Genomic DNA, 22,112 nt, shown 5'->3' with positions numbered 1-22,112 from the left:
TTCGCCTCCGATGGGCAGATAAGGGACACAGGATGCCTTTGCTTTTAAATTATTCGGATAATTGCTTCAATTCCCCTATAAACGGCAGTAAATAAATTATATAGATGTGTGTGTGTGTGTGTGTGTGTGTGTGTGTGTATCACTATAAAAATATATGACACTGAATAAAATGTTCTGATACTTCCATAATCACGCAACCAGCTCTGATTCTGTTTTAAAATAATGTACTATAGGCTACCTGTCCAAAAACATTTCTCATGCTTTCTTTCATATCCTGTCTATTTTCCAACCAACATCAGCATTATTTGATTGCCTGACTTTGGAACACATGCCTGTGGATTGACAGGATTCATGTATCCAATAAATAATAGCCATGATCTCTGTACCTAGGTAACTGGTGGTCACGGGGCTGTTCATCAACTTTTTCCAGCACTCCATTTCTGTCACTTCTTATCTTCCCTGTGATGGAAGAGGCCACGTGACTTGCTCTGACTAAGGAGTTGTAAGCAGAAGCATTCACTCCTAGGCCAGAGCGCTCAACGTCTGATATGAGACCTCTGGGGCTTTCTTTCCCTTTGCCAGGTCAACCATGAAACTTCCAGACTATGGTGGCTCTGTCAGTTTGGGGCTTGGAGTTGGTATGAGCCAGAGCTGTGTCAGAAATTATCACATGAGAGAGAAATAAACCTTTGTGTGTTAAGCCACTGAGGTCTTTTTGCCCCCGTAGTGTGGCCTAGTCCATCTTGACTGATGGAGAATATACTATATTTCTTAAAGAAAGCATTTTAAATTAATTAGGTTGCTTTCCAGTATGACAAGATTAGGCTATTAAGTTTTACTTCATATATTTTTATCTCTGTTGCAATCAAGAGATCATATAACATTACACTAACGGGAAGTGTTTTCTCATGAGTACAAATAATCATATTTCTTTCTACATTTGAACACACCTAATCAGCATTCAAATGGTACCCACATTTTACTAGCATTTTACTTGTTTTAAACTGCGTGCCTCAGTTTCCCATCAGAGTAGGGGGAGAAGAAGAGAAGAACACACCCCATCTCCCCGCCAATCCACAACAAACCCACTCTTGGCTTCCCTCCTATCCCACCCCCCACCCAAAGGCCAGGAATTTAAGCTAGTCTCAAGGTAAGACACCTTCCCCTAAATTACCAAGCATTAATCAAAATCTATTGTTTATGCCTTAAGTGTCCTCAAGGCGAGGCTTTTGAAACTCAAAGCCTTTTTTTTTCTATTTTTGCAATGATATCAATTCTCCATGGCAATGAACCTCAAAGTCTGGACTCGAAACATGGAAGGGTCCAGGGGTTATGGGGTAACAGAAAATAACAGGCAAATTAAGACTGCTGTTAATATTTTAAAATATCGTTTTGCCACAAGTATTTTCTGGTTTTGTAGCAACGTGCAATTTTAGGAGCTTCAGCTCAACTTCAAAGCTCTTTATCCCTTCAAGTATTCCTGGGGGGAATCCTAAAATGTGTTGTTCCCTTTCCCTGTTAACCACCAGCTAAGACCCAGGAAGCCTGGAAAGCCACTACAAAATTCGCCTGCACCACTTCCTGCGGCTGCCCAAACCCCTGGCATCAGGTTACCAAGTCAGTGAAGGCTTTTCTGCGTTCTCCAAGTCCCCCCAGGGATTTCAGAGAAGTAGCTCTTTTAGCTGGTACTCATTGTTTAACATCTTTGACCAAGAGCCCAATGGGGCTGGTACAGGGGTTACTCTGAGTGACAGATGTGTCCCCGGCCCCCTCAATGCCATTCAACTTCTTTTGCCCCAAGCGTGTAGCTTCCACCCTTTCTTTCGGTGTAGGTGGGTCTTGCCCAGCAGGCTCCTGGGTCCCGAAGGCAGAGGCCTCTGGTGAGTCAGCCCCACGCGTCCCCTGAACAGCTATGAATCCTAGGACAGAGACATCTGATGAGATGCTGAAGCTGAGATCCACACTTTCCTCCACCCTCCCCAAAAATTTGATAGCAGAGACTAATCAATATACACATAAATACTAGCATTTGTCATTCCTTCTCCTTACAGGGAGTGGAGGCTCAAAGCCCAGGGCTAAAGAATTTTGTCTCTGTTCATGGATACCTGTCTGGCTACCTGAACCTCTGCTCTGAACTCAGAGACTACGGGTGGCATACCTGTGACGACAATCCATGCCCTAGAGAGAGAACAGATACCTTCTTCCTCTGTGTTGGGAATGAAGTGGTCTTTTGTACGATAGCCCTCCCATTCTCTTCTCAGATAAATCCCTTGGCAAGTAAAAAATTTAAATCTCTCTTTAAAAACCACTGAGCCTAAAGGAGGGGGTGCAGAGGAAAACAATGGTGGTGGCACCTGGGAAAGCTGGGGACAGACCTCCATTGCGACCCTCCAGACAATTTACACCCTTATATTACAGAAAATGTTACAGAGTATCTGCACACGCACTGCAAAGAAGAGGAATGCAGCAGTATGTCACTCTCCTGAGGAAACGGGCAGAAAAGGACTCCCACCTGGGTTGGCTTGCTCCGTTCCCCGCTGCATCTGGGAATGGGGTGGATGACCCGCAATGGAAGATCCAGGCCGTGGTAGATATAACGTATGCTGGCAGATGTGTCTGGACCAACAGACCCTGGCGCTGAAACAGCTGCAGGGCCACATGTGGAGGGTCGCATTCCCAGCCGGGCGCACGAAAGCAGAGTTCTGTGAAGATAGAGGTCCAGCAGTCAGGAATTGGAGAGCGGCTGGAATCAAGGGGTATATTTATTCTTCAGGGAGAACAGAAGCACAGAAACTTTATTTGGGTGTTCTACACAGGGAGATATTCTTGAACTGGTTGATGGTCACTTTAATTCCAAGACTGAACACAAAGTAGAGAATTATGGAAAGATTGCAAACAGCATCGGGTGCTCAACCAATAACACCTTGCTTCTCACAGACATTTAATCCGAGGCCAGGGCTGCTGAGGAAGTGGATGTGGTGGTGAGCCCGGAAATGCAGGACTAAACAGATAAAAAGACTTACTACAGCCTCATCGCATCCTGTAGTGAACCCTAGATGCCCTCCTCTACCCAGAGGAGGATTTCTAAGGAAGACCAAACTGTCTTCACAGAATTGTCCCTGTAGTCTAGTTTTATTCTAACGGTAAAAGTAACTTACTTAAGAAATACATATAAACAAACATGTATATATGCAAGCGTGTGTGTGCATGTGTGTCAAATTACCTTTCACAGGCACATAAGTGGGGAAAAAAATCTCAGTTCAGTAAAAAGGAAACTTGTTAAAAATGCTTTATGTGTAGAAATTGTTAGAAACAGCAACTCTAACCCTTAGAGGGCAAAATGTAGTTCATACAAGAAATTACTACAATGGAGATCAAATGTGTTACTTTTATCAAGTTGTATATGTGTACCAAATGGAAAGGTAAGTTTGAGAAGTTATTCAGAAGCCTTGTTATTTAAAAAACTGGAAATATTTCAAAGATTTACCCCTAATAATAATTCATCCCCCTTTTTAATTCTGAGTTAGAAGAATACAACAGCTGAATTTCAAAATATTAGCCTCCCTACATACAAAAGACAAAGATATTTCTGTTCTAAAAGTGCAAAATTGTGAAAGGAAGCTTACTTGAGTCTTGATCAATCAAGTATCTATTAATTAAGAAACTTGTTAATCATTGTGGCACCCTCAGCAAGCAGTTGCCTTATCAAAAATAAACAGGTGCACTGCTATAACAGGTGAAACAGAAATGGGGTTCTTAACATCTTAACATTCTTAAAACAGTTCTAATCCTGCCAGTTGTTATCATTACAGCTTTTATAGCTGCTTTTCTAACTCCTTCTTAGCACAGTTTGAGAATATATGTTAATTGCTATTTACTATTAATAAAAAGGTTTACTAAAATCAGTTTATAAGACCTAGAAGAGCCTTAATATAGGCTATGTTCCTCTGAAATGGATATGAGATGTGTAAATTTTATATCAACATTATTTATCCTGGTTCAATTCTAATGGGATATCATGTTAATTTCATATTGTGATTAATAAAAATGGTTTCTTCTTAAAAAAATAAAAATTAAAAAAACCACTGAGCTTGATACATTAAAACAATCAAATTTTTCTCTCTGGTAGGCTGAAAAATGACCCACAAATATGGCCATACCCTAATCCCCAGAACCTTTAAAAAGGGCAAAAGGGACTTTGCAGTGTGATTAGATTAAGAATCTTAAAATGGGGAGGTAATCCCGGATTATCCAGTGGGCCTGATGTGATGGAAGTGTCCTTATAAAAGGATGCAGGAGGAATCAGTCAGAGGGGAAGGCAAGGTGAAGATGGAAGCAGAGACTGGCATGATGTGTTCATAAGCCAAGGAATGCCAACATCTTCCTGAAGCTGGAAGGGAAAAGGAAAGGATTCCCCTTAGAGTCTCCAGGAGAAATCAGCCTTACTGGCACCTTGATTTTGCCTCTGTACAACTCATTTCAGACTTTTGTCTTCTAGAACAGTAAGACTGTCAAAACACTAAGTTTGTGGGAATTTGTTACAGCAGCAATGGTTGAAGAATTAGTGGAATAGCAGTGTTAACTTATACCTGCAATTTCATCACATAGTTCTAGAGATGTAGAAGCAATAGGAGATTGAGAGACCTAAAAGCTGCATTTCTTATCAAGGAGATGCTTGGGGTCTGCTTGCTCATTTGTGCATGGAATGGTAAGCTTCCCACCACACAGTAGATGCACACTAAACCTAGAATCAGTAGACCACTTCGAACCCCATTTGCCATTTGGTAACAGAATGACTCGGGGCAACCAAATTAATCTTTGTAAAATAGCGGAGCTCATTAGCTACCTATAAAAGATATTGTAAGAATTCAATGAGATAATATAAGTGAAAGGATTTGATATCCCATAAATATTTTTACCGGTACAAGATATTCTTACAGGCAAAAATATGGCATAGAATGTATAAAAGATTCCAATCATTTGCATGGGCTTGTTGTTTGGATTTCAGATAAATGGGAGTTTACTGAAATCTGCCTCCGGTTTTCTTTTAAGGAGCTCAGATGTCATCAAAAGCTTTGGACTCCACCTCTAAGGTTCCTTCCGACTCTGTCATTCTATAATTCTAAGTGTCAGCCTGAATGATGCTATGATTGCGCCATTAATTCTCTCATGGCAGATAGATAGGCACCAAAAGCTCAAGATGCTAGAGTTGATCAAGAATGAAGGATGGTGTGGGCCAGTGTACAGACTTCTGAATAAGAGCATTTTATTCATGCGTTCTTTGTTCATTTATTCATTACACATATAATCTCTGGGTGAATACAGAAATTACAATGTACAGACCCTGGTTTCAGAGTGCTAGAGTGTGGCCCCATGAAAGTCTTAGAATTGAAAGCAACATGCTAATTAAATATAAAAATTTCAAGTGGTATTAATGAAGAGCCTACATATTTTGTCCAAATGAGATTGTAAATAAAAAATAATGGGAACAACACAAAGAGGTTTCACATAAATTACAGTTTTGAGGAGGGAAATATATGGATTTTAAAATGTCCTTGATGCATATAAAGTATTTGGATTTGTTTCTGAAAACTATTAAACTGAAAAATTATTAGGCCAATCAATAGTTACATATGTAAAAATGCAGGTGCTTTTATAATCAGCGTGAACTTTCTTGGTACAAACTGAAGTAACATCTAATTTCTACTTTAACTCTTTATCATCTGGAGGAAAATATGTCTGTGCCCCATCAGTTTTTAAATGGGAATCCATAAATGCAGCAAATCAGATTAATAGTTGTCATCCTTTTGACTCGATCACTCATTCAGAAACTCAGATGTGACCCACAGCTAATATCACACTCAATGGTGAAAAACTGAAAGCTTTGATGCTAAGGTGAGGAATAAGAGAAGGATACCCGTTCTCACTACTTTTATTCCTCATAGCATTGGAAGTCCTGGTCAGAGCAATTAGGCAAGGAAAAGAAATAAAAGGCATCCAAATTGGGAAGAAAAAAATAAAACTGTTTGCAGATTACTTGATTTTATATACAGAAACCCCTACAGACTCCACTAAAACACTATTAGAAATACTAAACAAATACAGTAAAGTTTTGGGATACAAAATCAACATAGAAAAATCTGTTACATTTCTCTATCCAAAGAACAAACTATCCAAAAGAGAAATGAAAAAAAACAACAACCCCACTTACACTTACATCAAAAAGAATAACATACTAGGAATAAAGTTAAAGGAAATGAAAGACTTATACACTGAAAACAAGATATTGTTGAAAGAAATTGAAGAAAGCACAAACAAATAGAAAGACAGGCTATGTTCATGGATTGGAAGAATTAACATTGTTAAAGTGTCCATACTACCTAAAGCAATCTACAGATTCAGTGCAATCCCCATCCCAATGGCATTTTTTCACAGAAACAGAATAACCCTAAAATTTATATGGAGCCACAAAAGACCCCAAATAACCAAAGCAATTCTGAGAAAAAGGAACAAGGCCAGAGGTATCACACGCTCCAATTTCAAACTATACTACAAAACTATAGTAATCAAAACAGTATGGTATCGACAAAAAACAAACAAACAAACAGACACACAGATCAATGGAACAGAATTTAGAGCCCAGAAATAAACCCACACATATACAGACAACCAATTTATGATAAAGTAACCAAGAATACACAATAGAGAAAGAATAGTCTCTTCAATAAATGAAGCTGGGAAAACTAGACCACTGTCTTATACCATACACAAAATTTAAGTCAAAATGGATTAAAGACTTGAATGTAAGACCTGAAACAATAAAATACATAGAAGAAAAGATAGGTACTAAAATTTCTGGACATCAGTCACAATGGCGTTTTTGTGAATTTGACTCCAAAGACAAGGGACACAAAACAAAAATAAATGGTACAACATTAAACTAAATAACTTCTGCACAGCAAAGGAAACCATCAATAAAACAAAAAGCCAACCAACTGAATGGGCCACCCATGTGCATTCAAGAGGAGTGTTTGAAATTCCTTTGCAAAACATTCATTTTCATGAATTTCCTTTCTGTGTTTGTTTTCTTTTCTTTTTTTGCATTTGAGAAGTAAACTTAGAGGCAAAAATAATACAAACTGCATTTCCTGAGTCAGACAAACCAAAGGTAGATTGTCATCATCCCTGCAATGTGTCAATTTGCCTTTATAGGTTAAGATAAATTTGACAGTACACAGGGAAATTTGAAAACCATAGTTGTGCTCGACATGGAAATATAATTCTATAATTCTTTTGAATTTAGTAAATAAGATTCACAGCTTAATATGGCTTTTGGAGTAAAGGTGAAGTTGCAGTACTCACATTCAGCTGGGCAGCTGAAAGGATCTGGCTAATTTTCCGTATTTGCTCCGGCAGACATATGGTGCAGATGACAGGGGAAAGAAGAAGACTTCTTGTAGCAGGTTGCATTTTTCACAAAAGGCCATGTTAATATTTCCAGACCCACACATTTATGTAGAACTTGCTACTTGCCCATCAAGAGGTAGAGTCTATTTTTCTTCTCCTTGGACCTGGGCAATGCTTTGTGACTACCTGGAATAAAGGAATGTAGAGAAAGTGATATGTGTGACTTCCAAGGTTAGGTCATAAAACTTGATACAGCTTCCATCTGGCTCTCTCTTGGGATACTCACCTTTGGAACCCAGCCACCATATTGTGGGGGATATAAGCAGCTACATAGAAGGTCCACATGTAGCATGTTCCAGCCATAGCACTGTGGTGGTCCCAGCTGACAGCCAGTATTAACCAGCAGACACATGAATGAGTGACGCTTCAGTTGATTCTACCCTTCAATCTTCTAGTCGCCCTACTTGATGCCAAGCAGCATGAGATAAAATGTCCCCACCACACCCCATCCAAATTACAAACCTGTGAGAAAAGTAAATATTGTCATTGTCTTAAGCTACCGCTTTGAGGTGGCTTGTTCTACAGCAACTGGAATACTTGTCAAGTGTCTTAATTCTGTTTTATTTTCTGTCAACAGTTTAAGTTTCTTTTCACAAGGAAAACATTTTTTTTTTATTGGGGAATATTGGGGAACAGTATGTTTTTCCAGGACCCATCAGCTCCAAGTCAAGTCATTTTTAATTTTTGCAATCTAGTTGTGGAGGTTTCAGCTCACTGGCCCACGTGGGAATCGAACTGGTGACATTAGTGTTATGAGCACTGCACTCTAACCAACTGAGCCAACTGGCCACCCCACAAGGAAAACAACTGAACAATTATTTAGCAATGATTTCATCTACAATGATTCATATATTCTGGTATCTGACTCTCAAAATAACTGCCCTGTATCCAGTATGCATTTGGTCACTGTTTGACCAACATTGTGTGAGAGCTATGCCTGTTCAACTAGGGCAATGCAAATTCATTCTTTAAAAATTATAAAATACATACTCACAAAAATTCAAACTTTACAGATATTTAATAAAAAACGAAAAGTCCCACTTCATTGCCTAACTTCCCCTCAATTTCCCATCTTTCTAAGGTAACCATACCAACTCCAGTGTGTATCCTTTCAGAGACTCTTGTCTGCTTCTCTACACCTTTATACATACACACCCTAAGTATATATCTTAGATGTTTTCTACTATAGATCATGAGTTTATTTTCAGTATGTTGTTAAAGTAAGTCTCTTGATGACAATTACGATCAAGATTTGATGATGATGATTGCCATTTTTTGAGCTCTTACTATGTGCCAGGCAATGCAGAACATGGGTAGCTTGAAATTTCCTAATGTAGGAGTATTTATGCAACAGAAATTAGAAAATACTGACAATCAGGGATTTTGTTTCTGGAAAACCAATTGTTAAATCTACCAGCAAGGATAATGTTCCTCTTTGCTTATTGATATATCTCTGGAACCCGGGACAGTGGCTAGCACATGATAGGCACTCAATAAACAAATATTTGTTGAATGAATGAATGAATGAATACATGTTCCAATCACAGGTTCAAACAATATTCCTATTGATGCATTTCTGAAATAGTGTGACTTAACAATTTTATGAGCAAGCAAGCTTACAAAATGCAATTCTAGTTATTTTTTCTTTTCAGATGTTTCTTTATTTAGATAATTAGATTCCTTTCTCTGTGGGTCACCAGAGTCAATGACATGGATCAAGTACTCAATTCACATGGAGGCACAGTTCCCCAGTGGTCAACTGGTCATTCTAAAATAAATTTAAAGCTTGTAACTAAAAAGTATCATCCTTTATTCCCTGGCCTCTTTTATCATCGTTTGTCATAGTCAAATATTTTTTCAGGGTGCCTGAATGAAGAAAAACAAAACACACAGAAGTATACATGTACTATGGGTATATGTATGTGCATGAGCCCACACGTAGATCTTTTTGGAGGAATTTACATACATAATAAATAATGTCTTCCTGAAATAGAAGTGATGGGTTTGTGGGAGATGGGGAAGAAAGTGTGAATAATAAAATATAAAGGATAGCAATCCAGTCTTTGTTGTCTGACAGAGGAAGAAAATACTTGTAAGATGGTTGCCTCCAAATTTAAACATTACCCAGATACATTTAAGCAACTTATACATTTTAGGCCTAAAGAAGCCACGGCAATGATAACGATAGGGTGGAGGACAAAGGCAGTCCTGAAGAGCAAAACCATGGACATTATTTAACCATCATAATCTGCTCCAGGTTTCAGGTCACTGACAATAATTATGATATGTAGAATGATAGACATACACATGGCAGTTCCCTCTGCTAATCTTTTTGATTAACCTTCTCCTAGCTCCAAGAAGTTCTTTTGGGTCAGGCTGGATATGAAGAAGATGAAGGATAGTGGTGTTAGTTGACTCACCAATTATTCTTTAAAGCTGGTCCCTTTCAATGGTGGGCTAACAAATGGGCATTTAGTTTAATCTTTTCTTTTTTCACATTCCAGGAAATGTTAGCAATGTGTATTCTGTATGTGTGAAAAAACTCAATAGAGTATTATAAATAATGGTATGGCTTATTGTGAGAGTTCTACATTACCAGTGGAAAGTAGTTATTCTTGTGACGCCTTGCTTCTGTGACATATCAATAATTTCCACCACTGAAACTGCAGTCATGCTGGTAGCATTTCCAAAATCAAAGGAACTGGAAAAATGCAAAGAAGCCAGGAGAAGTTCTTGTATTCCCCCAGAAGAAACCAGAGAGAATGAAATGAAGGGAATGTCTAAGAAAATTTCTAGTATTCCAAAGTTTTTTTAGGTCATCAAAATAAACTTATGAAAGAATCTTAAATGAAAGAGTAGAAGAATCAAAGCAGGGCACATTGCAAAAGTCCAAGGAGGAGTCAATATTAGAAAAACCTAGTAGTATAATTCATTAAATTATAAATCAAAAGAGAAAAACAGCTTTCTCCTCCTTCTCATTCTATCTCCCTTTCTGAACAGTTCAGCCCAAAGCCATTAACCTTCTCCTAGGTCCAAGAAGTGTGGGTGTGTTGGAACTTGATTGGCATGAGAAGGGAATACACAGGGAGAAGGCGGGGTAGTAGAAAGAAGACTGATTTTTATGCAAGAGTTTGATCACATAGGTAACTATCTTAAAGATAATAGAAGTCCGTTCTCTTACTCACAGAGAAGGGAGTTACAAATGTAGAAAGGGAGAAAACTAGAATAAACCTATGGAGTTGGATTGGAGTAAAAATATCACTATAAATTCATTGTTTTCTATATATGGATGGATGGATAAACAGGCAGACAAACAAATAATTTAGAAAATCACAGACATATATGTGTATATATACTCGTAGACATAAGCATATATATATATACATATATATACACACATATATATGTACATGTACATATACATATACATATACATATACATATACATATACATATACATATACATATACATATACATATACATATACATATATATATATATATATATATATTCTCTAGCTAAGTCAACTGAGAGGGGCTCGGAAACAGTGACACCCAAAGAGCAGTGGGTATTCTGTAGAGATAAAATCTTGGCTTCTAAATATCATTCTCCAATAAGAGAAACCAGGCTTCTTTGAAAAATGTCTGGTTCTAGGGCTGGGGAAGGCAGAGTAAAGATGAAACTGGAGCATCTTCTTGCAACAGAGGGTAAGGAAATGCTCTAAGAATGAAGCGGACATACCAAAAAAACATAGAAGCAGTTTGATGGTGTTCCCACTTGTCAAATGTGGGATAAGTTGACATCAAAATGTGTAATTTTAGTAATGGATCATAACATGGAAAATTAAATATGAAAACATGGGCTCATACTGATGTAAATAAATAAACATTTGTTGAAGAATGAGATATTTATACCCTTTCAAAATAACTCCACAAAATAAAATTATTTAAAAGGGAAAAGAATAACTATACAGGAGAGAAACCTGACATAAAATACCTTTATCAAGTGATCACATTGAACATCACCAGTAATGAGACAAATTAAAATTATATACCACTTGTGAGATACAATGAGAACAATATAGTATCCTTTCTATGATATTTCTGGCCAAGATGCATAACCTGAATAAAATAGTAAGAAAAGATAGAACTAAAACTGAGGAACAATCTAAAAAGAACTGACCTATAATTTTCAAAATTGTCAAGGTCAATAAAGCCAAGAAAAGATTGAACAATTGTTCCACATTGAAGGAGACTAGAATTATGATGAGTAAATGCAACGTACAATTACTTTCTTCAGTAACAACTTGATTGAGATATAATTCACATTTTATAAATTTCACCCTTCCAATGTAGAAATGCTTTTCAGTAGATTAACATAAATGTATAGCTATCACCACCATGTAATTTTAGAACATTTTCATCAACCCAAAAAGAAGCCTGTACCCAATAACAGTTACTCCCCATTCCTTTTTCCAACACCCCCAATCTCTAGGTAACACTAATTTACTTTCAATCTATGGATTTGCCTATTCTGAGCTTTTCATATAAATGGAATCATACAATATGTGGTATTTCATGACTGGCTTCTTTCAACTAGCACAATTTTTTCAAAGTTCATCCGTATTTTAATATGTATCAATACTTCATTCCTTTTTTTTGGTCAAATAATACTCCATTATATGGAGACACCATATTTCATTTACCTACACATCAGCTGATAGACATTTGGGTTGCTTCCATTTTTGACTATTATGAAAAATGCTACTATTGACATATCGGTGTAATTTTTCTATGGAGAGCGTATGATTATGAACTGGATGTTACTGGGACATGCCTGTGGCATTTGGCAGAACTTGAATGGGATCTAAAGATTAAATGATAGTAATGTATCTATGAGTGTTTATTTCCTGATTTTGATAGTCTAGTATTTCTTGTTTGTATAAAATATACACTAAAGTACTCAGGGTTGATGGGGCATCATGAGAGCAACATATACTCTCAAATGGTTCAAAAACAAAACAAAAAAGAGCTCTCTATACTGTACTTACACATTTTCCCCAAGTTTGAAATAGTTTCAAGGGAGATACAGACTTCCCCAAAACAGAAAAAAACATAAGAAAATTACAGATGAATACCCTTGAGAAGATAAATGTAAAAATCTTCCACAAAATATTAGCAAACCAAATTCAACAATACATTAAAAAGATCATACACCATTATCAAGTGGGAGTCATTCCAGGAATGCAAGGATGGTTCAATATCCACAAATCAATCAATGTGATAAATCACATTTTAACAAAATGAAGGATAAAATTCATATGATCATCTCAATAGATACAGGAAAAGCATCTGACAAAATTTAACAACCATTTATGATAAAAACTCTCAACAAGGTGGGTATAGAGGGAATGTACCTTAAGATGCTAAAGGCCATATGTGCCAAGCCCACAACTAACATATCCAACTATGAAAAGCTGAAAGCTTTTCCTCTATGATCAGGAAAAAGACAAAGATGCCTATTCTTACCACTTCATTCAACATACCATTCGAATTCCTAGCCAGAGCAATTAGGCAAGAAAAAGAAATAAAAGACATACAGTTTGGAAAGGAAGATGTAAAACTGTCACTATTTGCAGATGGCATATTTTATATAGAAAACTCTACATACTCCAACCAAAAACTATTAGAACTAATAAACACATTCAGTAAAGTTGCAGGATACAAAATCAATATAAAAATATCTGTTGCATATCTATACACTAATAACAAGCAATTAGAAGTTAAGAAAACAATCCCATATATATTACAATTATATCAAAAAGAGTTAAAAACCTAGGAATAAATTTAACCAAGGAGGTGAAAGACCTATACACTAAAAACGATAAGATATTAATGAAAGAAATTGAGGAAAACACAAATAAGTGGAAAAACATGCTATGCTCATAGATTGGAAGAATACTGTTAAAATGTCCATACGACGCAAAGCAATCTACAGACTCAATACAGTCTTTTATCAAAATTACAATGACATTTTTTACAGAAATGAACAATCCTAAAATTAAAATCCAATATTAACCAAGCAATTTTGAGAAAGGAAAACAAAGCAGAAGTCATCACATTTCCTGATTTCAAACTATATCACAAAGCTATAGTTATCAAAATTATATGAGATTGGCATAAAACAGATACGAAGATCAATGGAATAGAAGAGAGAGCTTAGAAATAAGCCCGTATGGTCAATAATTTACAATAAAGGAGCCAGGATTACACAATGTGGAAAAGACAGTCTCTTCAATAAATGGTGTTGGAAAAACTGGACAACAACATGCAAAAGAATGAAATTGGACCCCTTATACTATACACAAAAATTAACTCAAAATGGATAGAAGACTTGAAACCATAACAATCCTAGAAGCAAACAGAAGCAATAAGCTCCTTGACATTAGTCTTGGAGATGATTTTTTTGGATTTGACATCAAAAGCAAAGGCTACAAAAGCAAAAATAAACAAGTAGGACTGCATCAAACTTAAAAGCTTCTGCACAATAAAGTATCAACGAAATGAAAATGCACCCTATTGAATGGAGAATATATTTGCAAATCATGTATCTGATAAGGGGTTAATATCCAAACCATATGAAGAACTCACAAAACTCAATAGAACAAACAAAACAATCAATTTTAAAAATGGGCAGAAGTTCTGAGTATACATTTTTCTAATGAAGACATACAGATGGCCAACAGGTACATAAAAAGATACTCAGCATCACTCATCATCAGGGAAATGCAAATCAAAACCACAATGAGATATCATCTCACACCCATTAGAATGGCTATTATCAAAAAGATAAGAAATAACAAGTATTGGCACAATGTGGAAAAAGGGAACCTTTGTGCTCTACTAGTGGGAATGTAAATTGGTGCAGCCATTATGGAAAACAATATGGAGGTTCCTCAAAAAATTAAAAATAGAACTACCATATGATCCAGCAACTCTACTTCTGGGTATTTATCTGAAGAAAATAAAAAGATATCTGCACGCCCATGTTCACTGCACCATTATTTACAATAACCAAGATATGGAAAAAACTTAAGTCTCCATCAATGGATGAATGAATGAAGAAAATGTGACTTTATACACACTACACACACACACACACACACACACACACACACACACATTGAGATATTATTTAGCAATAGAAAAGAAAGAAAACCTTGCCATTTACAACAACATGGATGGACCTTGAGGGCATTATGCTAAGTGAAATAAGTCAGAAAGACAAATGCCAAATGATCTCATTTATATGTGAAATCTTAAAAAACCAACCAACCAACCAACCAACCATACAAACAAAAAAACCAAGGTCATAGATACAGAGAACTGGTTGCTGGGGACTTGGGGTAGGCAATATGTGTGAAAGGTGTTCAAAAGGTACAAACTTCCCATTATAAAATAAATGAGTCATGGGGATTTAATGTACAGCATCATCACTATAGTTAATACTGTATTGCATATTTGAAAGTTTCTGAGAGAGTAAATCTTAAAAGTTCTCATCACACACAAAAATATTTTTTTGTAACTATGTATGGTAAAGAATGTTAACTAGACTTACTATGGTGACTACTTTGCAATGTATGCAAATATCAAATTATGTTGTACACCTGAAACTAATATAATGTTATATGTCAATTATATCTCAATAAAAAGTTTTCAAAACACAGAGGCACACACACAGAGTCAACACTCACATAAACAGATGCTAAAAGATATTTGATAAAATTGAGCATTTACTGTTGGTTTGTAAATTGTGAAAATATCTCAATAAATGGTTATTTCCTATATATATGTATATATATGTAGATATTTATATATATTTGGTTTGATATGTATCTTAAACCAAAAGTATGCTTAATAATGAAACATTAAGGTATTCTTATTAAAGTCAGTAACAAAACAAGAATGCCCATTACCACCACTATTATTTAGCATTGTTCTGGAATTTCTAGCTAATACCGTAAGTCAAGAAAAAGAGATAAGATTCAAAATTACTTAAAAAACTATTCAAATGATCATAAATGTTTAGCAAGCTTACCAGTTAAATAACACATACACAAAAAACAACTTTCCTACAAATCAAGAACAATCTGATAGAAGGCCCAATTCAGAACACATTCGAGTTGTAATGCAATACAAAACTAAAAACCAAGTAAACTGGGAAAAATATTTGGGATATTTTTGCACTAAATTAATTACTACAAGCCATTAAGAAAAATAAAAATAAAAATGCCCTAATAAAAAAATGAGCAACAGATATGAAAAATTAGTTCCCAAAAGGAAGAAATTAAAATGGCAATAGAGAAATGTAAAAAATTTTCAATCTCACTAGTTATTAAAATGCAAAATAAAACAATGAAATACAATTTATTTTTGTTCTTCAAATTGTGAAAGGTTGTTTTTTTTTTTTCTTTTAACGATAATGGGGGCAAGTATGTAGAAAAATTGGTACTCGTACTGTTGGTGGTAACACACACACATTAGCACAATTTTCCTACAGGACAATATGACAAATATACAAATAAACTAAAAAACTTTAAATAGTCTTTCTTTTTTACCCAGTAATTTCACTTTTAGGAATTTACCTAAGCGAAAGTGTATATAAACCTTAGATTCATAGATGTTTATTAAAGCATTGATTATAATGACAAAAAAATGAAAGCAACCAACCTAAATGGCCACTAGGGGAGTGCTTGAATAAACTACAAAATTTTGATATGATTAAACATTATGTAGCTAATAAGATGTTGTATGAAACATGTTCACAAAAGATAGTTCAATGTCATTGCAATGTGCTACTGAGAATACATACGCATTCCTATGGTAAACTATTGTATTAAATACACTCAAAGACCTTGCCATTCAAAGTGAGGTCCATTGGTCAGCAGCACTGACATCACTTGGGAACTTGATAAAAATGCAGGTTGTTGCTTCCACCCCTAGACCTAATGAATGAGAGCCGGCATTTTCCCAAGATCCCCATGTGATTCACATATACATTAAAGAGTGAGAAGCAGACGTGGAAGATGCCCTTTAACTCCCCACTTCTCCATTCATTTTAGGTTTTCAGAATCTCCTTTTGCTACTTCTCCTCCACCGACTCTTGCATGATCTACTAACTATCCATTTAATAATAACTTATTAAAGGGAGAAGACCTGAGAGTGATTTGTGATAGAATGGATATAATCAACTTCCAAATTAATGTCATCTGATAAATAGTTATAGTCCTTATAGGTGGGAGTTTGGGGTCGGGGGAGGAGTCCCACTGAAATCCAAATGGGTGCGAATGCAGCCTCGTATACTCGTCTTGGACTGACTGAATCAGAAAATACCAAACGCTCTCACCTTCTTATATGATTCTCATTCATTAGTCCCATACTCTAGGTAACATTTTCCGGCCGCCTATCCACTGTTTAGGGCTGACCACCTGCTGAAGGAAAAACGGCCTTCTGCCTTCTGAGTAGCACATGCACATTCATTAGTGCAATCCTCCAGCACAGTCCTATTCTTGTACAGACATAAACATCCAGCTTTCAACAGCTGATAGTCCAGAACTTCAACCAAACAAGTAGTGGAAAAAGAACCAGACCTCATGTATAAGACAAGAAGCAGAGCAGTTAATGACAACAGGATGTTAGAAATGGGAAAGCCAGGCCTCACTTCTTTGGCAGCTTCATCTTCTTCCAGTTCCCAGCTCACAATACTGTGTGCTCTGGAGCAACCAACTGCTTTCAATATTCTCACAAACTCCATTCTTTCTATGCTGTTCCTGCTACCTCGGTCTGGAATGCTCTTAGAGTGGTCACTGCCTGGATAACCTCTGCTCATCTGTTAAGACGCAGCTCAGGATGCATCTGCTCCTCCAGGCAGCCTTCCTTCCAGCGCCAGGCTGTGACTGGTGCCTCTCCATTCCCTAGCACACTGCTTTAACCTCCATGGAAGCGCCCTACGCCAGTGCCATCCAATAGAAACATGACGGGAGCCACAAAAGTTTAAATTTTCTAGTAGCACAGTTTTTAAAAATTAAAAAGTGGCTTAAATTCATTTTAATTATGTAGTTTATTTAACCCAGCATACTGAGAATGTTATTTAAACAGGTAATCAATACCATATTAAAATTATGGATTAGATATTTTACAGTCTTTTATCATATCAAGTCTCTCTAATCCATTGTGTATTTTACATTTAGAGTGCCTCTCAATTCAGACTGGCCACATTTCAAGGGCTCAGTAGCCACATGTGGTTAGCAGTGGTTGTATTAGACAGTCCAGCATTAAACTGAAATAATCTGCTTATGGATTTGCCTTCCCTACTAGAAGGTAAGCTACTCAAGGGATAGGTCAATGTTTTACTTGTAGTATCATCAGTGCTACATCAGTATCTGGCACATATTAAGCACTCAGTAAATGTTTGCTAAACTGAATCGACCGGAAGGTATTTTGAGAGAAGGTGGCATTTTAGCAGGTACTCAAGTGAAGAGCAGCTTTTGTGTACTAGTAATAATTAGGATGATAGGAAAAATAGCTAACATTTTTGTCTTGGATTATGTTCCATGCTCTTTAAATGTATGATCTTCTTTAGTTCTCACAACAACCCCAAATACTCTTGTACCGTTATTACCTCCACTTTAGGGACAAAGAAACTTGCCCCAAATCATACAGCTACTAAGTGCAAGAGCCAGGACTTATTGAAATAGTTATAGAAAAACAAGGTAAATGATAATCAAACACACCTCCCCACACAATAAACAAAAAGTTGAAAATAAGCTATATTCACAGATGTTACATACCTACTCCAATAGGTAAGCCTCCCGAACCTCCTTTACCATCCCCAGCAGGATTTCTCTGGGGCTTTGTGATCTGCTGAGTTCTGCCTTGTGCAGGATATACCTCTTCCCAAATTTTTGAACCAGCCCTTCTTGACTTGAAATTTACTATCTTTCACACTTGCCTTCTGAGTTGCTTGCATTCCGCCTGTCTTATCAAAATGGCCGAACTTTTCACAAACCACTCCAGTGAATCAAGTCACCTTTCTCAGAGCCTAATCTTCTCCCAGTATCTGGAGAAAGAGTAGGACATACATCTTTCCTCCACCTGCCCCCAGAGGACCCCTTAGTCTCACTCAGATGTCCTGTGGGGAGGTGAGCAATCACTGCTGATTTGTTCGTTTGTTTAAAGGAATGAGGCTAAATTGTGCTTCACAAAAATGATGCAGATTGTTTTTGTTTTGTTTTGTTTTGCTTTTGTGTACAAAATTTCCATTATCTCTAAACCTCAGGAACCAGCACCACATCTGGCAAAGGAAATAAAGTTGGAAACATAATAAAAGAATGGATTAGGAGAAGACTTGAAAACAGGCAACTGCATTTGGATTTGATGTGGTGGGAAATGAAGATCCCTGGAGGGATTCTGAGCATAGAACTAATGTGATGAAAACAGTGATTGAGGAAGACGAAATGCAAGCGGGACAAATTGAAGGGAGGGGCTAGAATCAGAGAGGAGGCAGTCATCCAGGCCTGGGGAGGCAGCAAGAACAAGGGAGGAAGCAAGGGTATTAGGAAGGGGACCCATGATTCTGTATAAATTAATTAACATATGCCCACCCCGAAGTCACTTTACTACCAAGTTACTACCAGTTTTTTATGCTCTCACTCTATTTGGGAAGGCAAAAATAAACCCATGAGGAGCTGAATATTTTCATTAAAATGATAAAATTTCATCTCTGTGAATATAATGGTTTAACTGTAACTATACCCTGCTGAGCAAATGAGCTTTATCATGAGCATGTGGAATAATTCTTGGTGCAGAAATGGAGCACAGAAAAATTTACATTATGCCCTTATTTACAGAATAAACAAGCACAATGAAAACAAAATACTTTTTTATAGCAGCCTCATGTCGATTAAGCCCATATGACAAAAAAGAAATGGCTGTCCCCAAAGTGGCATTCCCAGCCCGAGAGTGCCCCTAACTCATTGCCCTATGGGAGTCTAAAAGCGCCCTATCCATGTCAGGTTCTATAGTGGCAGGAGGTATAATTTGACTCTCAGGTGGGCCAACAACATTTGTCAAAGCTCTATACCTTGAAACAGCACGGTACTGGCACAAAAAATCGACACGTAGATCAATGGAACAGAATAGAGAACCCAGAAATAAACTCACACCTATAATGGTCAATTAATCTAAGACAAAAGAGGCAAGAATATACAATGGAGTAAAGACAGTCTCTTCAACAAATGGTTTGGGGAAAAAATGAAATTGGATCACTTCCTTACACCATATACAAAAATAAACTCAAAATGGATTCATGACTTAAATGTAAGACATGAAACCATAAAACTCCTCGGAGAAACTATAGGCAGTAAATTCTCTGACATCACTCTTAGCAATATATATATTTGGATATGTCTTCTTGGGCAAAAGAAGCAAAATAAAAAATGAACAAATGGTGCTACATCAAACTAAAGAGATTTTGCACAGCAAAGGAAACCAAAAAGATAACGAAAAAGACAACACACTGAATGGGGGAAGATGTTTGCCAATGATATGTCCAATAAGGTGTTAATAGAAGGAACTCATACAACTCAACACCAAAACAAACAAACAGACAAACCAATTCAAAAATGAGCAGAGGACCTGAACAGACACTTCTCCAAAGAGGACATTCAGATGGCCAATAGACATATGAAAAGATACTCAGCATCACTAGTCATGAGGGATATGAAAATCAAAACCACAATGAGATATCACCTCACACCTGTCAGGATGGCTATCATCAATAAAACAACAAACAATTAAGTGTTGGCGAAGATGTGGAGAAAAGGGAACTTTTCTGCCCTGTTGGTAGGATTGCAAATTGGTGCAACCACTATGGAAAACAGTATTAAAAATAGAACTACTTTATGACCAAACAAACCCACTTCTGGGTATTTATTCAAAGAAATCCAAAGCACAAATTCGAAAAGACATGTGCACCCTATTCGTGGAAGAATTATTTACAATAGCTAAGATATGGAAGCAACCTAAGTGTCCATTGATAGACAAATGGATAAAGACGAGGTGGTACATATATACAATGAACTATTACTTGGCCATGAAATAGAATGAAATCCTGCCATTTGTGGCAACGTAGATGGACCAACAGAGTATTGTGCCAAGTGAAATAAGTCAGACGGAGAAAGACAAATACCATATGATCTCACTTATATGTGGAATCTGTAAAACAGACAAACAAACAAAACAGAAACAAACTCATAGATACAGAGAACAGACTGATAGTTGCCAGATGGTAGGGAGGTTAGGAGGATGGGTGTAAAAGGTGAAGGGATTAAGCAGTATAAACTGCCAGTTATAAAAATAGTCATAAGGATGTAAAGTACAGCATAGAGAATATAGTGAACAACATCATAATAAGTATGTATGGTATTAGGTAGGTACTAGACTTACCGAGGGATCACTTTATAAGGTATCTAAATGTCTAATCATTATGTTGTACACTTGAAACTAATATAACATTCTATGTCAACTGTAATTGAAAAATAAAAACAAATTTTTTAAAAAGAAGCAATCTGATAGTTCATCAACAGGAAAATGGATATACATATAGTGATCTGTTCATGAATAATTATACCACATAGCAGTTAAAATGAACTGACCAGCTCTATGTTCTGAAATCTAATGCTAAATTTAAAAAAAAAAAACAAGTTGCAAAATGATATGTACAGTGTGCTTCCATTTATTTAAACATTTAAAACATACAAAATGACAGTACCTATTTTGAAAGATACATGTGTGTACAGAAGTGAGAAAGCATGCAAATTCAAGACACTGTTTATCGCTGGGGTAGCAGGAAGAGAAATGGGATTAAAGAGGAATCCAACAAGAACTTAAGTAGGTCTGAAGGAACTTGTCAGAATGCAGGATTGCCTAGAACTCAATAGTGGCACAGAAAGTTTTATTAGGTTCTCCTTATTTATTACTTGTTTAGTTAAAAAAAAAAAAAAAAAATTGTTAAGTCACAAGTACTCACCTGAGACCAGATGGCTAATTGGCAGGTAATCTGGAAGAAATCCAGGGCAGGATATTGTCTTCTTTCCACATGGCTCCCAGTTCATGATCTGTTTGCAAATAAAGGATTTGCATCATTTTAGTCTTAATATTAGTAATTTATTTTTACCTGAGAGATATAGTTCCCCAAAGTGCATGAAGGCAACATCTGCTGTGGCCAGATACAGCACAAAGCACGCTTGCTCTGTCAGGCTGAGCTGTTGCTTCAGTTTGTTACTTGGCTGTTTTCCACCCTTGCCCACTCAAAATGCTGAGCCACTGAAAGGTCAGTAGAGAGAGAGATGATCTAAACATGCAAAAAGTATAATGAGAAGGAGAAGGAGAGGGAGGGAAAGGGAGAGAGAGAAGGAGGGAGAGGAAAAGGGAGGGAGAGGGAGTGACAGAGGGAGGGAGAGAGAGAAACATGCAGAGACCCTCCGCTTCAGATACCGGGGCTCTAAGAAAGCAGTATTCGTATGCCAATGAAGGTGAAGATGGCTCACTAAAAATCAGAATCCTTTCCTTGGAGGTCCTAGCAA

General features: G+C 36.7%; 1 long non-coding RNA gene across 18 annotated transcripts in view; it reads right to left on the bottom strand.

Moving 5' to 3' along the window:
• The window catches only part of LOC109446564 (uncharacterized), a 125,441-nt gene that overhangs the window by 13,627 nt on the left and 89,702 nt on the right, over positions 1–22,112 (bottom strand). For 12 of the 18 annotated variants that reach the window (XR_012495734.1, XR_012495740.1, XR_012495739.1 and 9 more), the window contains 5 exons: positions 21,557–21,644; positions 7,694–7,929; positions 7,363–7,593; positions 2,513–2,743; positions 1,844–1,919 (listed from right to left, as the gene is read on the bottom strand). This is a non-coding gene — a long non-coding RNA (uncharacterized LOC109446564). The remainder of the gene's footprint in view (positions 1–1,843; positions 1,920–2,512; positions 2,744–7,362; positions 7,594–7,693; positions 7,930–21,556; positions 21,645–22,112) is intronic. The other 6 variants (XR_012495730.1, XR_012495728.1, XR_012495727.1 and 3 more) reach the window with 2 other exon arrangements.

This window comes from Rhinolophus sinicus, linkage group LG04 (assembly GCF_036562045.2).
Source record: "Rhinolophus sinicus isolate RSC01 linkage group LG04, ASM3656204v1, whole genome shotgun sequence".
NCBI lineage: Eukaryota > Metazoa > Chordata > Mammalia > Chiroptera > Rhinolophidae > Rhinolophus > Rhinolophus sinicus.
Note: the sequence above shows the minus strand (reverse complement) of the source record. Positions and strands in the feature narration are given on the sequence as shown.